Source organism: Stegostoma tigrinum, chromosome 2 (assembly GCF_030684315.1).
Source record: "Stegostoma tigrinum isolate sSteTig4 chromosome 2, sSteTig4.hap1, whole genome shotgun sequence".
In the NCBI taxonomy this organism is placed as follows: Eukaryota; Metazoa; Chordata; class Chondrichthyes; order Orectolobiformes; family Stegostomatidae; genus Stegostoma; species Stegostoma tigrinum.
In genome coordinates, this window is record NC_081355.1 from 28,628,936 (window position 1) to 28,642,721 (window position 13,786).

Here is a 13,786-nt window from a genome sequence, read left to right on the forward strand (position 1 = left end):
GTTGAGAATAAAGAAATCTTATAAAAGAAAATCAGAATGCGTTTTATTTTCTCAAGAAAATTTTCATGAGTAAATGCAAGTTTTCTGTTTTGAAATAGTGCAATGATACAAAGTGATAGAAAAGCAAAGCACAGTAGTGTATAGGATGGAACAAAACCAAAGTTGCTGGAAAAGCTCAGCAGGTCTGGCAGCATCTGTGGAGGAGAGAACAGAGTTAACATTTCGGGTCTGGTCACCGTTCCTCAGAACTGATGTTCTGAGCTCTTCCTCAGTTCTGAGGAAGGGTCACCAGACTGGAAACATTAACTCTGTTTTCTCCTCCACAGATGCTGTCAGACCTGCTGAGCTTTTCCAGCAACTTTGGTCTTGTTCCTGATGTACAGCATCCACAGTTCTTTTGGTTTTTATTTTGTATAGGATGGAAATTCCCTTTCTACAGCTGACAGGAGTCTGTGGTTCCATTGTTCTGTGTGGAAGGAAAGTCAGATGGGAGAGTATTTGCAAGGATACCAAGAGACTGAAACACTGAGAAAGAAAAGCATTCGCTAAAGCCTGAGACTTGTATTATCTGAACTTTCTGTAGCAGGTGTGATGTAACTGAATGCCAGCATACTTGCAGCATACAAGTTATCCCATCACCACTTAGTTATTAGTGAGAAAAAGTCTTGCTGAGGTCACTAAGCACAGAGTAAACAGCTTGCTCAAAGTTTATGTTCTCCCTCTGATTCTGAAGTCAACAGCAGTTATTTCTAAATGTGTTTTTAGTTTCCTGTTAGTGGGAGTTTAGGTTTTTTTAGACTGTAAGGGTTAAATGATATTTCTGCACTACAAGTAAAGGGCAGGTTTCAACATTGCATGTAGCAAACCTTATGAGGCTGTTGTCTCATTTTTTGGGACTTACAACTTCCATCAATGAGAGAGAATACATACAACTGGAGAATAACATGAATAATCCATAGCTTTCTATATATTGAACTGTACTTAATTGTGGTATGTGGGTGTTGTGAGGAAGGCTGGCATTTAATGCCCGTTCTTAATTGGCATTGTGATGGCTGGGTCTTCTGACCAATTGTAGTCTTTTTGGTGAAGGTTGTTAGCATACTCACCCTGGGGGGTTGGGGAGGTGGGGAAGTGAGAAGTGACATCTTACTTCCAGATTATTTTTCTGCATGTATACACAAAGTGAAATCTTCCGTATTTTTCCTTGTTCTTGAATTTTCCTGAACTAATTTGTCTTTTTGAACCTCTAGGATTTAGAAATAAAGTTAGGTTTATATGTGACGTGAATTGTATGGAATGGGGATTTCAACTGTTAATTATTTGGGTGGCCAGTCAGGCTGAGAAGGTATCAAATTTGGAATGGGCAAAATACATCTTGATAGTTTGGTCAGGTGATTCTTAAAAGAATATGAATGAAATTGGTTAGTAGTGCAGAATGATAATCCATATTGGTTATTTACTGCATCAAGCAGGTTTGTAAAGGTGGCAGTTGTTGTAATGTTCATCAAGCCATTGCAAATTCTGATAAGGATGGTTTTGGAAATCTGTACTCCTGTGAAACTGACAAAGGTATTAATGTGTACTAGTACTTTTTAGGCTGCTACTTAATAATATCTTCTGGCAAATTGGTTGGAAATGGTGAAATATATGATTGATTGAATCTCTATCTTTGTAATTTATAATATTAATAGGCAGAAGACCTGCCACCACCCGCTGAATAGAAAATTTCTGGATAAAGGGATCCATAACTGCCACAGGATCTTCTAGACAGTGTTGTAATTCCTCCAGTGTGATGAATGCTATCACAACTCACTACAATAGTATGCTGGAAATCAAGCCCCACTATTTCTGGAGTCATCACAAAAAGTTAAAGATTTTAAAATAAAATGCACAAAATTCCCCAGTTTACCTGATTTTCAGACCCAAGTTGACAGAGAATTTGGACCAGATTTTTGTTCTTAACAAGAATTGCTATTTTATTAGAAGTAATTAGACTCTAGCTACAGGTAAACAGTTATATGTTGGCATATAACACTACAAATTAAAAAATATCTGTTACAACCTCCCAATTGCTTCTGTGTGTCAATGTGCACACAAGCAGACGAGGTTATGAGCAAAGGAGAATTGAGAGGCAGGTCAGTGGTTCATATTCAAGGGTTTGTGAGATGGTTCTTTATGATTCAAGTGCTGGTCAGCACATTGTGTTTCAGTTTTTTTTTCCCCAGATGCTTCCACTGGTTTGCAAGAGACCTAGGGTGGCTGGTTCACTTATACAAGATTTCTGAAGTGTCAGTTAAAATTGCAACTTACAACTGCTGAAGGCAAAATGAACTTGTTTTCTTTAGGTTTAAAATGGGTTTGACTGCAGCAAACGGAGAAATTGGTTTCTGTTCTGGTGGAAGCCTGTACGCTTCTCTGTATCCTGTTCCAGCCCCAAGCTGTATCACAAAGTTGTTGACAGGCAAAAAGACTTTTGTCATTGGTCTATAGACTAGTGACCAGTTATCAATGAATTTCTTGTTGCTACCCACCTTCATCTGTACATAGAATCCCTTGGCTTCAATTTGCCGACAACCACTACAGGCCCCTGAAAAAAACTTGTTCAAACATGTTATGGAGTAGGTGGGACTTGAACCTGGGACTTCTGCCACCGCACCTCAAGAACCCCTGACACTTGTCTTTTGTACTTTTTAGTAGCAACTACCAGAACCTTTCAATTTCAAAATATAGCAGCCGACTGCTGTGAAAAGTTGTGGTTTGCCTTCCTCAGGTAGTTCTGTGCTATGAAAGAACTGTCAGAATAGTCAAATGCCTTGGTGCTTCAGGGACACCTGAGCAGAATCTCCTGTCAGCAATGTAGAGCTCCCTTCTTTCATTTTAAAACACAAAAAGGGGCTGGAGTAGTAATCAACGTGATCTAATTAAATGGCAGAGCAGACCTGATGATAGGAACAGGCCTCATCCTATTGCTATGTTTATATCCTCTTCGCACCCTCACTTTGGCTGCAACCTCTAACCAGTCCATCAAGTCTTGTGCTCACTGGAATCTGTGAGCATCTGCAAGATCTGGACTTCACCTTGCTTTAAATCTGCTGTATTCACCCTGCCAGCCGCTGGCTTATGATCTCCTTCATATGCAGGGATTCACACCCAGCTTGCTTCTGGGCAGAGGACTGGGTTGGAAAACAAAAGATGTCAAATTTGAGCTTATGGACTTGCTGGCCAAAACTCATTCCTCCCAACTGTCAAATGAATGTTAGAATCGTTTAGTGTTTCTCTTTGCACAATACCGATTGATCTGCTGAATATGTCAGGTTTCGAGCTTGAGCAGTATTTGCTTTTGAAACAGGAAATGTAAAATGCGAACAGGAATGAGGGATATTCACTAGCAAAAGTGGAAACAAAAGGACTTAAATGAGATTATTGATCATCCAGTGAGTGCCCAGGCAATATGACACTATTATTGATATGGTAAATATAATACTTAGTGCATTTCTAACACATTTCAGTTCAAATAAATTACTTTAACCTTTGATTTCACATTTGTGAGCTGTGTTTGAAATACTGTGTGTAGTTTTGGGAACTCTGTGTTGGACAGTGATCAGTGAAGTTTGTTTCCTATGCTGAATTGTGTAGAAGGCATTAATTTATTACATTGTTGTCTGTGCAATTCAACACACTTGTCTCCACTTGCAGTATTATCTTGCCCTGCATCCAGTAACTGAGTTTTCCAAGTTTGGTTTTATATTTTAAGTAGAAAACAGTTTTGCCTTGTCTTGGGTTGCGTTGGCAATAGAAAAACATTTCGATGTGTGCAGATCAACTGCCTAATCTTAACCCACCACATTGACCTCTACATTTCGACCCGGTGAGTATCATTTGTTCATCGGCAGAGCTCTTGGGGTCAGGAGAAGAATCAAGCCTTCGAACAAACTAAGGTGCAAGGAAATGGTTCAGAGGACAACTAAAGATGGTTTCAGGTATATAAGCATGACTTATCATGTTGTGGAAAGAATGTATCAAGTCTGATTTGGGAAATGGGCCTGGACCTGAGTCCATAGTACCACATTACGCAAGTGCGTCAAATTATGCATTTCCAGTTTTCCGTAGTTTTCTGAAGCAAATATTGTAGGCATCACTTCCAACAGTAACTGGGGAAAATTATTCATATCTTCCCAAAACAGCAATGATAAAATCAAATTTTATTTCAAGATGACTCATGGTTTAATGACTCGTGACAAACAGAATACTGGGAACAAGCCTTAAAAAAATGGTCTTTCTGCTATTATGTACCAACATTACTATTGTCACTAGTGACCAATTCTCAGTAAAAAAAGTTTCAGCGACTTTTTAAAGTGAGTCCTCGGGCTGATAGACGTGTGGTAGTTAAGAGGGTCTTAAAATGCTGTTCGAAAGATTTTTTTCTTAGATTATTTAAGATTTTGGTTTATATTTTTTATCGGCAAGTTAATAGCCCTATTCTGAACACTTTTATGAGTCCTTAGAAGGTAGAAAATCATCAACCACTCCAGGATTTCAGCCACATAGCCTTTCAAATGAACTTAGTAGGCCAATACAGCATTTTCACACTGCAGCAAAACCTTTGTCTAATGTGACATGGAAAGTGTGAATTTAACTGATTAATTTTCAATGAATCAATATCTCTTTTTGGACTATTAACTTATGGGTGATTATATTCTAAATTGACAAATAGTGTATGACTATTCTCTTAATTTGCATTTTCCAAGAAAGGAATTTTATCTTTCGTTATTTCCTCTGCTCCCTTTCATGCAGGAAAGGCTTCAGTTTGTTTAACTTCATTCATGAAAAAATTATTCTCAGATCTTTTGGAATGAAATATCTTTCACTGGCCTAGATGCTTCCTGGAAGGTTGGGTGCATTACCTCAGAATAGTCATTAATTCAAGCTCATTTCCTCATGGGACCTTTTAACAGATAACAGTCTGTTCAAGCTTTGAAATATGACAAGTGGCTCTCAGTAATGAGTACATTGTCGTGCCTTTGAGATGAGATTTTGTTGAAAAGCACGTAATGAAAAGTTGAATTATTTTATCATTCAGGAAGACTGTGATTGTAAATTGGCCATCTTTATTTCTGAATTGTTATTAAATCTTGCTCTAACAAAGCTGATTTCATGGATTAGCCTATTTACCATATCACTGTTATTTGGAAATCTCTTGTACTGTGGATTTCTGATGCTAAGATTTGTGAAAAGGCCTAGGTCTTTCTTTTGCCCAGCCTTCAACACTGTTGGATCTTTCACTTTGTTTTTCACGTTTAAAAAAATTCTATAAAATTAATTATGAGCAGCTATAGAAGATGATGAATTTAAAAGACAATTGTGTATCTTTCTGGTTGGATAGTAGGTAGGGGTTGAATGTCAATTATGACTCCGTGGGTAGTTCATTCACTTTTCTAGCACAATGTTCTGGATTCTGCATCATCAGAGGTGCTGTCTGTTAAATAAGGCATTGAATCAAGCGTCTGCCCTCGGTGGATATGAAAGATCTCATGGCTGTATTTGTAAGAAGATTGGGAAAGGCCCTTGGTGTTCCAGCCAATATTTATATCGCCATCAATAACAAGAATCAGATTATTTGATTATTATGACATTTTTATTTGTGTGAGCTTGCTACATGCAAAAGTGATAGTGATTGTCACATTTCTTGCATTACAACAAGTGACTATTCCTCAAATAATAAATTGACTGAAAAACACCTTGAAATGACCTGTGGTCATGAACAGTACAATATAAATGTAAGTATTTGTTTTATCTGTCAAATATATATGGATTTATAGAGTCAGAGATGTACGGCACACACACTCATCCATACTGAACAGACATTCTAAATGAATCTAGTCCCATTTGCCAGCATTTGGCCCATATCCTTCTGAACAGTTATTCGTGGATCCATCCAGATGCCTTTTAAATGTTGTAATTGTACCAGCCTCCACCGCCTCTGGCAGCTCATTCCAGACATGCTGCACACTCTGCATGAAAAAGTTGCCCCTTGGGTCCCTTTAAATGTTTTCTCTCTCGCCTTAAACTTATGCCATCTAGTTTTGGACTCACCCTGCCATGGGGAAAAGACCTTGTCTATTTACCCTATCCATGCCCCTCATGATTTTATAAATCTCTAAGGTCATCCCTCAGCCTTTGCTCCGGGGTGGGGGGGTGAAGAAACAACAGCCTATTCAGCCTCTCCCTATAGCTCAAATCCTCCAGTCCTAGCAACATCCTTGCAAATCTTTTATGAATACTTTCAAATTTCACAACAAGCTTCCTGTAGCAGGGAGACCAGAATTGAATGTAGTATTCTAAAAGTGGCCTAACCAATGTCATGTGTAGCCACAACATGACCTCCCAACTCTTGTACTCAATGCACTGACCAATTAAGGCAAGCATACCAACACTGCCTTCACTATCGTATCTACCTGTGACTACAGTTTCAAGGAACGGTGAACTTGCACTCCAAGATCTCTATGTTCAGGACCTTACCATTAATGTAGGAATTCTGCCCTGATTTGCCCTTCTGAAATGCAGCACCTCACATTTATCTAAATTAACCTCAATTTGCCACCTTATGGCCCATTGGCTGATCGCATCAAGATCCCGTTGAACTCTGAGGGTGACCTTCTTTGCTGTCCACTGCATCTGCCATTTTGGCGTCATCTGCAGACTTAGTAACCATATCTCCTATGTTCATATCCAAATCACACATAAACGATGAAGAGTAATCTACCCAGCACTGAACCCTATGGCACACTGCTGATCACAGGCCTCCAGCCAGAAAAACAGCCCTCCATCACTGCCCTCTGTTTTTTACCTTTGCACCAGTTCTGTATCCAATGGCTAATTTTCCCTGTATTCCATGTGATTGAACATTGTGAACCAGTCTACCATGAGTAATCTTGTTGAATGCCTTAATGAAGTCAATATCAATCATGTCCACTGCTGTGCCCTAATCAATCCTCTTAGTTACTACTTCAAAAAAACTCGATCAACATAGACATGATTTCCCAGGCACAAAGCCGTTATGACAATCTCTGATCATTCCTTGTCTTTCAAGGAATGGAAAGAATGTATCAAGTCTGATTTGGGAAGTGCAAAATACAGATAAATCCTGTCCCCTAGGACTCACTTCAACTTGCCCACCATTGATGTCATGCTCACCAGCCTATAGTTCCCTGGCTTTTCCTTACCACCTTTCTTAGATGGTGGCAGCGTGTTAGCCAACCTCCTGTCTTCTGGCATCTTGCCTGTGGCGATCAATGATACAAATATCTCAGCCAGGGACCCAGCAATCACTTTCCTAACTTCCCACTGAGTTCTAGGTGCACCTAATCAGGCCCAAGGAATTTATTCACCTTTATGCGTTACAAGATATTCAGCACCATCTCCCCTGTAATATGGACATTTTTCAAGATGTCACTATTTATTTCCCCACAATCTCTATCTTCCATATCCTTCTCCACCGTAAACACTGATGCAAGCTACTTGTTTAGTGTTTTCCCCTATCTCCTGCAGTTCTATACGTAGCCGCAATTGCTGATCTTTAGAGGGCCCTATTCTCTCCCTAGTTACCTTTTTGTTCTTAATGTTATTGACAAATCTTTTTAGATTCTCCTTAACCCTGTTTGCCAAAGCTATTTCATGTCCCCACTTTGCCCTCCTGATTTCCCTCTTAAGTATCCTCTGCCTTTATACTTTTCTAAGGATTCACTTGACCTTTGGTTTCTGTACCTGATATATACTTCCTTCTTCTTGACCAAAACCTCAATCTCTCTGGTCATCCAGCATTTCCTACATCTATATTATCTCTGAACAATTCTAATCTCACTTTTGAAGGCTTCCCATTTTCCAGCCATCCCTTTACCTGTGAATATCTGCCCCCAAGCAACTTTTGAAAGTTCTTGCCTAATACCATCAAATTTGCCCTTCCTGCAATTTAGAACTTTAACTTTTAGATCTGGTCAATCCTTTTCCATCACAATTTTGAAACTAATAGATTTATGGTCACTGGCCCCAAAGTGCTCCCGCATTGACACCTCAGTCACCTGCTCTGCCTTATTATTTCCCAAGAGTAGGTCAAGATGTACACTTTCTCTAGTAGATACATCCACATACTGAATCAGAAAATTTTCTTGTACACACTTAACACATTACTCTACATATTATGGGAGTTCCAGTCTATTTTTGGAAAATTAAAATGTCCTACCATAACCACCCTATTATTCTTAGAAATAACTGAGATCTCCTTATAAATTTGTTGCTCAATTTGCACGTGTGTGTGTGTGTGTGTGGGTTTGGGGTGGGAGGTAGTGTTGGTCTACAGTATGCACCCAATAAGGTGTTCATCCCTTTGTTACTTCTCAGTTCCACCCAAATAACTTCCCTAAATGTATTCCTGGCAATATTCTCCCTAAGTACAGCCACAATATTATCCCTAATAAAAAAATGCCATTCCTTCTCTTGTCTTGCCCCCCTTTCTATTTCTCCTATAGCATCTATACCCTGGACCACTAAGTTGACAGTCCGGCCCATCCCTGAGCCACATCTCTTACTGCTATGATATTCTGGTCCTGTGTTCCCGACCATGTCCTGAGTTCATCTGCTTTACCTGTTAGATGACTTGCATTAATAAATTAAACTGCATTTATTTCTGTCTGTTTCTCTGTTCCCTGCTTTGTTCCTGCCTGCCCTGACTGTTTGACTTCCTCCTTTTCCCAACTGTACCAGTTTCAGACTGATATTTTTCCTATCTTACTCAGACCCACCTTGCTCCTACCTTCAGCTGTAGCAAATCTCCCCATTAGTATCTTGATCCCCTTCCAACTCATTTAGTGTACCTCAAGATCATCATCTTTAAAAATGTCTTGTGTTTTTACATTCCTTGCACTTAACATAGTGAGCTTTCAGCTTTAACTCTGTTTAGGTGAGCTTTTTTGAAAATAATTTATTTTAATTGTTTAATTTTATATTCAGACTTCCTCATTTTAACTTCATCTTTATGATAGGAAAAGGATATCTAAAATGGATGTTCATTCAGTTGCTGAATTCATTTATCAACTTTGGCATTGTGATGTTCTAATCTGAAGATTTTCATGTATGTTGTCCAATTTAATTTTGTTCAGTAGTAGTTTGGTCAGTACTATTGTTGAACAATCTGCCAAGGAGGTTGTGAATACATTTGCCAGATGTGGTAGTTTCTTACAGTTAACCAATGGTGATGTCTTCATTTTAGTCATAAAATGCCCATTTACAGGAACGTGGATTAATCAAAGAGTCATAACAGCATAGTGGAAGACCTTCCAGCCCATCATATACATGCTAGTCATCAAATATTTACCTATTCTAATCCCATTTTCCAGCACCTAGCCCATCACGTTGTATGCTATATCATTTTAATACGCATCTAAATACTAAAATGTTTTGAGGGATTTTAACCACCTTTTTAAGGCAGCGAATTCCTGATACCCACCAACATCTTCGTGAAATTTCCTCAAATCCCCTCTCAACCTACTGTTCCTTATCTTAAAACTGTGCCTCATTGTTGATGTCACTATAAAAGGTCATATGTTTCTCCCTGTCTGTCCTATATTTGTCCCCTCATAACGTTGTACACCATAATCATTTGCTTCTCAGTCTCTCTGCTCCAAGGAAAGCCCCAGCTGTCCAGTCTTCATAGCTGATTTGTTTTAGTCCAGGTGACATCCGGGTAAATCTCCTCTGCACCCTTTCGATTGCAATCATATCCTTCCTGTAGTGGAGTGACCAGATTGTAAAGTGTTTAAACTATGGCCTAACTAACATTATGTGCTACTCCATTTCAACCTCCTTTTTCTTGATTTCAAGATGTTAACTAATAAAATCGTTATCCCATACACCTTATTAATCAGCTCCTCTATTTATTCTACTGTCTTCAAGGATGTAAGTACATGCACACCAAAACAGCTGTATTCTCATTTACAGCTTCAGCTATGTTTCTGGCTCTATACACAAATTACCACTTTGGACTCTGTTGTGCCTGTTCCTAGTTATTTTCTTGCCCTACTCTCCATTGTTTCTTTTTCACGTTCCCCCTTCACTCTCCTAATTTTTTAAGTGATCTGCAACACTTCCTACACTCTCGGGTATCTGTTGTTTGAGACCTTGTTATCTGCCTTGCTCGCAAGAACCCTTCCTCAAAGTTAAATACCATCTAGCTTTACCATGCCCCCTTGTGATCTAACGTGACTAAATTTGTTCTGCCTTCTAGATTAACTTGATTCTGCTATACTTGTTAGTGCATCACCCCCTACTGTACCTCCAATTGCTATGCCACCTCCCTACCAAATTAATTTAAACACTCCCATCGACCACATTCTGCTGTTAATTCTAAACAAGGTATTTATTGTGCAGCATTGGTCCTTAAGGCGGGATTTGTGGATGTTCCCGCTTCATAAATTGGCATTACCTTAATGTAAGTGCTAGCTAGATTTTGAAGAACAAAGTTCCCAGTGTGTAATGAAATCACCTAGAACTCATTTGTTAGTATACTGAAATGTACCGAGACGTCACTCTACTTGATGCCAGCCATGAACAATAGGCAGAGATCTGCTGTGGCTAAATTGAAGTTAGATCCTGGAGCGGCGCCACATCATATCTATTCGGGTAGCAAGAGCCATCAGCATCACATGTGGTACCTTACAACGGAAATCCAGTTATTGGAGCAGAGGGGACGCGACGCGCTCACATCACACAGTGGGCCGGCATTGATGCTTCTGTTCTGGGAAGCGGTTATCGGCGGAGTGGGTCGGTGACAGCGTACAAACCGCCGGCTATCTGAAGCCACTTGAGGGAGAAATGGCATTACACGTTTGAGAGAAGTGTGAGAGTGAGGGAAGAGACGTTTCTTTTGAAAAAGAAATTTAAAAAAACGCTATTAGAGGAGGTTGGGATGAACTCAAACCCCACCCTCTTGGTTGAGTGGAGATGCTGTGCCGCGAGCGGCTGTCCACGCAGGTACAGAGAACCAGTTTCTTAGGAGCATGTACGCGTATTAACCTTGAGGTTCGACGTTCCTACTGAAGCTATGTTGATGCAAAGTCAATGTGTTAAGCATTTTCGGAATGTGTGATAGCGGGAATGGACCACGTCGGAGTGGATTGACTGCTTGAGCTGAAGTGCCAAGTCAGCATATTTATCTTTGTAGAATACAATATAACTGGAGACTCCTGGGCGGGTGGGGAGAGCACGGCGTACAGAGAGGATTCTTGGTTAGTCTGCTGTGATGTGCAAGGGTAACTTTATCCTCCTCATCCTAACGTGGTTTCCTGTAAGCTCTGCAGGTACATAAATCACTGACTCCTCGGAGGAAGAAATCTGCAGGGATGCGAACCCGTTGGGGGGAAAGGACTTTTTTTTATGTATAAAGGTGTTCGGTGAATCAATGTTTCTTCCTTCAGATTCATCCCGAAATAGACCAGAAAAGGGACAATTCACATTGTGTTGTGGTCTTGGTCAACTTACTCAATTAGGGCTGCTAATCGAAAGAGTAATTCAAACGTAAGTATAGCCGACCATATCTCAAAATCAAGGCAAGGGATTAACAAATCTTCCAGCGCAATCTAACAGATTGACCAAGAGCCTGCAAGACAATACTTTGACTTTTTTCTGAAGAGATTTTGACGGAAGATTGGTTTGGAGTCACGTTATTTTGACATTTCGGTGTCACGGGCCTAGTTAGTAAACAATGCTGGAGACCAAATTAGAATCGTGTGGTTTAATAATGTAACGAAGGACGTGTCATAGGCATCAGTTTTGTAAGCAAAGTTACAAGTGTTGTAAATCTGAAATCAGCTCGTATATTCCAGAAATAGCAAGTGTGGAGGAAACTGACAGCAATGAGTGGGGTGAGGAGAAATCGGTTGATATCTTAAGCGTGACCTTTTAACTGTGAATAGAGTAAGATTTTACATACAGCTCAAATTTAAATAATTGGCACCTGTTAAAATTAAGACAGTATTGCATGTGGAACGCTGGTATTTTTTATTACTTTGTTCGAATCTAGTACTTGAAGGCTTCTGAGGATTATTGATCAGAGCCACACTTTGTTCAAATATTTCCTAATGTCAGAGTTATTATTGGGAAGAGTTTTTATGAGCTGTGTAATGTGTGCATTATGAATGCTCAATTCTTTATTATTAGTAGCTCAGTTAAATAAAGAGGTGGGAATCACAGAGATATCGGGAAGAATGCATATTTTTAAAATTCAATTGACCATTTTCCTTTTCGCAAATTGATACCTTTTATCTCACTTTTACCTTCTATTTATTTTATCACCTGCAACTTCCCCTCCAAGCCCCTCCTGACAACTATATTGTCATTCCTTCACTGCCACTGAATCAAAATCTTGGAACTCCCTTTGTAACAGTGTGCTTATTCCCCAAGCAGTTCAAGAAGACAGGTTTCTACTATACTCCTGAGGGCAGATGATGAAAAGCACTAAATACTGATCTAGCTAGCCATGCCCGCACCGCACAAATGAATAATAAAATTCTACTTGAAGCAGTGAATCATATGCTCCTCCAACATTACTTCAGTGCCCATTATTTATCTGAAAACTGAGATTATGAATAAAGGCAAACTATTCAACGTTGAGTAGACTGAACTATAATAATTAATTATACTCCTAATCTCATCCAACAGCATCAGACATTTCACAGGTACATTGTACCAATCATAAGCAGGAATCATATTTTGATCCCTTTGGTGCTTTCAAGCTAACTTAGCTGAGGTCCATTCATTTACCCAGCAATTGGGAAGAAGCCAGAATGCACACATGTTCTTACACTCGCTGAAGTATTGCATAGTGCATTTACAATTGGAACCATTGGAGGATACTATAAAAAGTATCCTCATCATTCCCCACAAATCATAGTTTTGATTATTTACACTAACAAATTATGAGCATTAAAATTATGTAGGTATGTTGTGAAAATAATAGTTATAAGAAAAGATAAGGAGGAATTTCTTCAGCCAGAGGATGGTGACTCTCTGAGCGAACGTAAGACAGAGAGAGGCATGTTTTTAATTAGTAAGGGGATCAGGGGTTAATGGGAAAAAGGCAGGAAATGTGGTTGAGAAACATCAGTCATGATTGCATGACAGAACAGATTCAGTGGGCTGAATGGCCTAATTCTGCTCCTATAACTTATGGTTTTATTAATAAATAAGCAACTTAGTTATAGTCATTTTAATCAACCTATTCAGATAGAGTTTTTCTTACCTCCAGGGCAGGTGGGACTTTAGCACAGACCTTCTAGCTAAGGACATTACCACTGCACCACAAAAACCAGAGCAATGTAGTAACATAGAAACTTTTAAGTCTGTGTAATATTCATACTGTTTTGCAGTCAATTAATTCGTTTGAAATATCATCACTGCTGTTAAATGCAATAGCATAAAAAGTCCACAAGCACCAGGGAGATAAATGACAAGTTACTCTGCTTTGGTAGTATTGATTAGGGATGACTATTGTGGAGAACATTTGGATGATTTTCTCTACTGAGCTTCAAATAATTCTTTAAACTCCTTAACATGTACGTGATACTGGTTTAGCCTCTCGTTTAGAAGTATCTCAGTAGCATGTGCTACCTTGTTCCTGCAATGAATGTTAACCTTAATTATATATTCATCCAATCTTCGAATGAGACTAGAATCTACAAGCTTCTGACTCCAAGGTGAGAGTGCTGCCACTGAGTAAAGCTATCGTTTGGAATGC

General features: G+C 39.3%; 1 protein-coding gene across 3 annotated transcripts in view; it reads left to right on the plus strand.

The window, feature by feature from the left end:
* The first annotated feature begins 10,750 nt into the window (after positions 1 to 10,750).
* The window catches only part of LOC125447838 (dyslexia-associated protein KIAA0319-like), a 118,786-nt gene continuing 115,750 nt past the window's right edge, over positions 10,751 to 13,786 (plus strand). Inside the window, exons 1-2 of one of the 3 annotated variants that reach the window (XM_048522628.2) lie at positions 10,751 to 11,025; positions 13,722 to 13,745. The gene's annotated coding sequence lies outside the window, so the exon portion shown is untranslated. Of the gene's footprint in view, positions 11,026 to 11,103; positions 11,569 to 13,721; positions 13,746 to 13,786 lie in introns of those variants that run through there. The other 2 variants (XM_048522617.2, XM_048522625.2) reach the window with 2 other exon arrangements.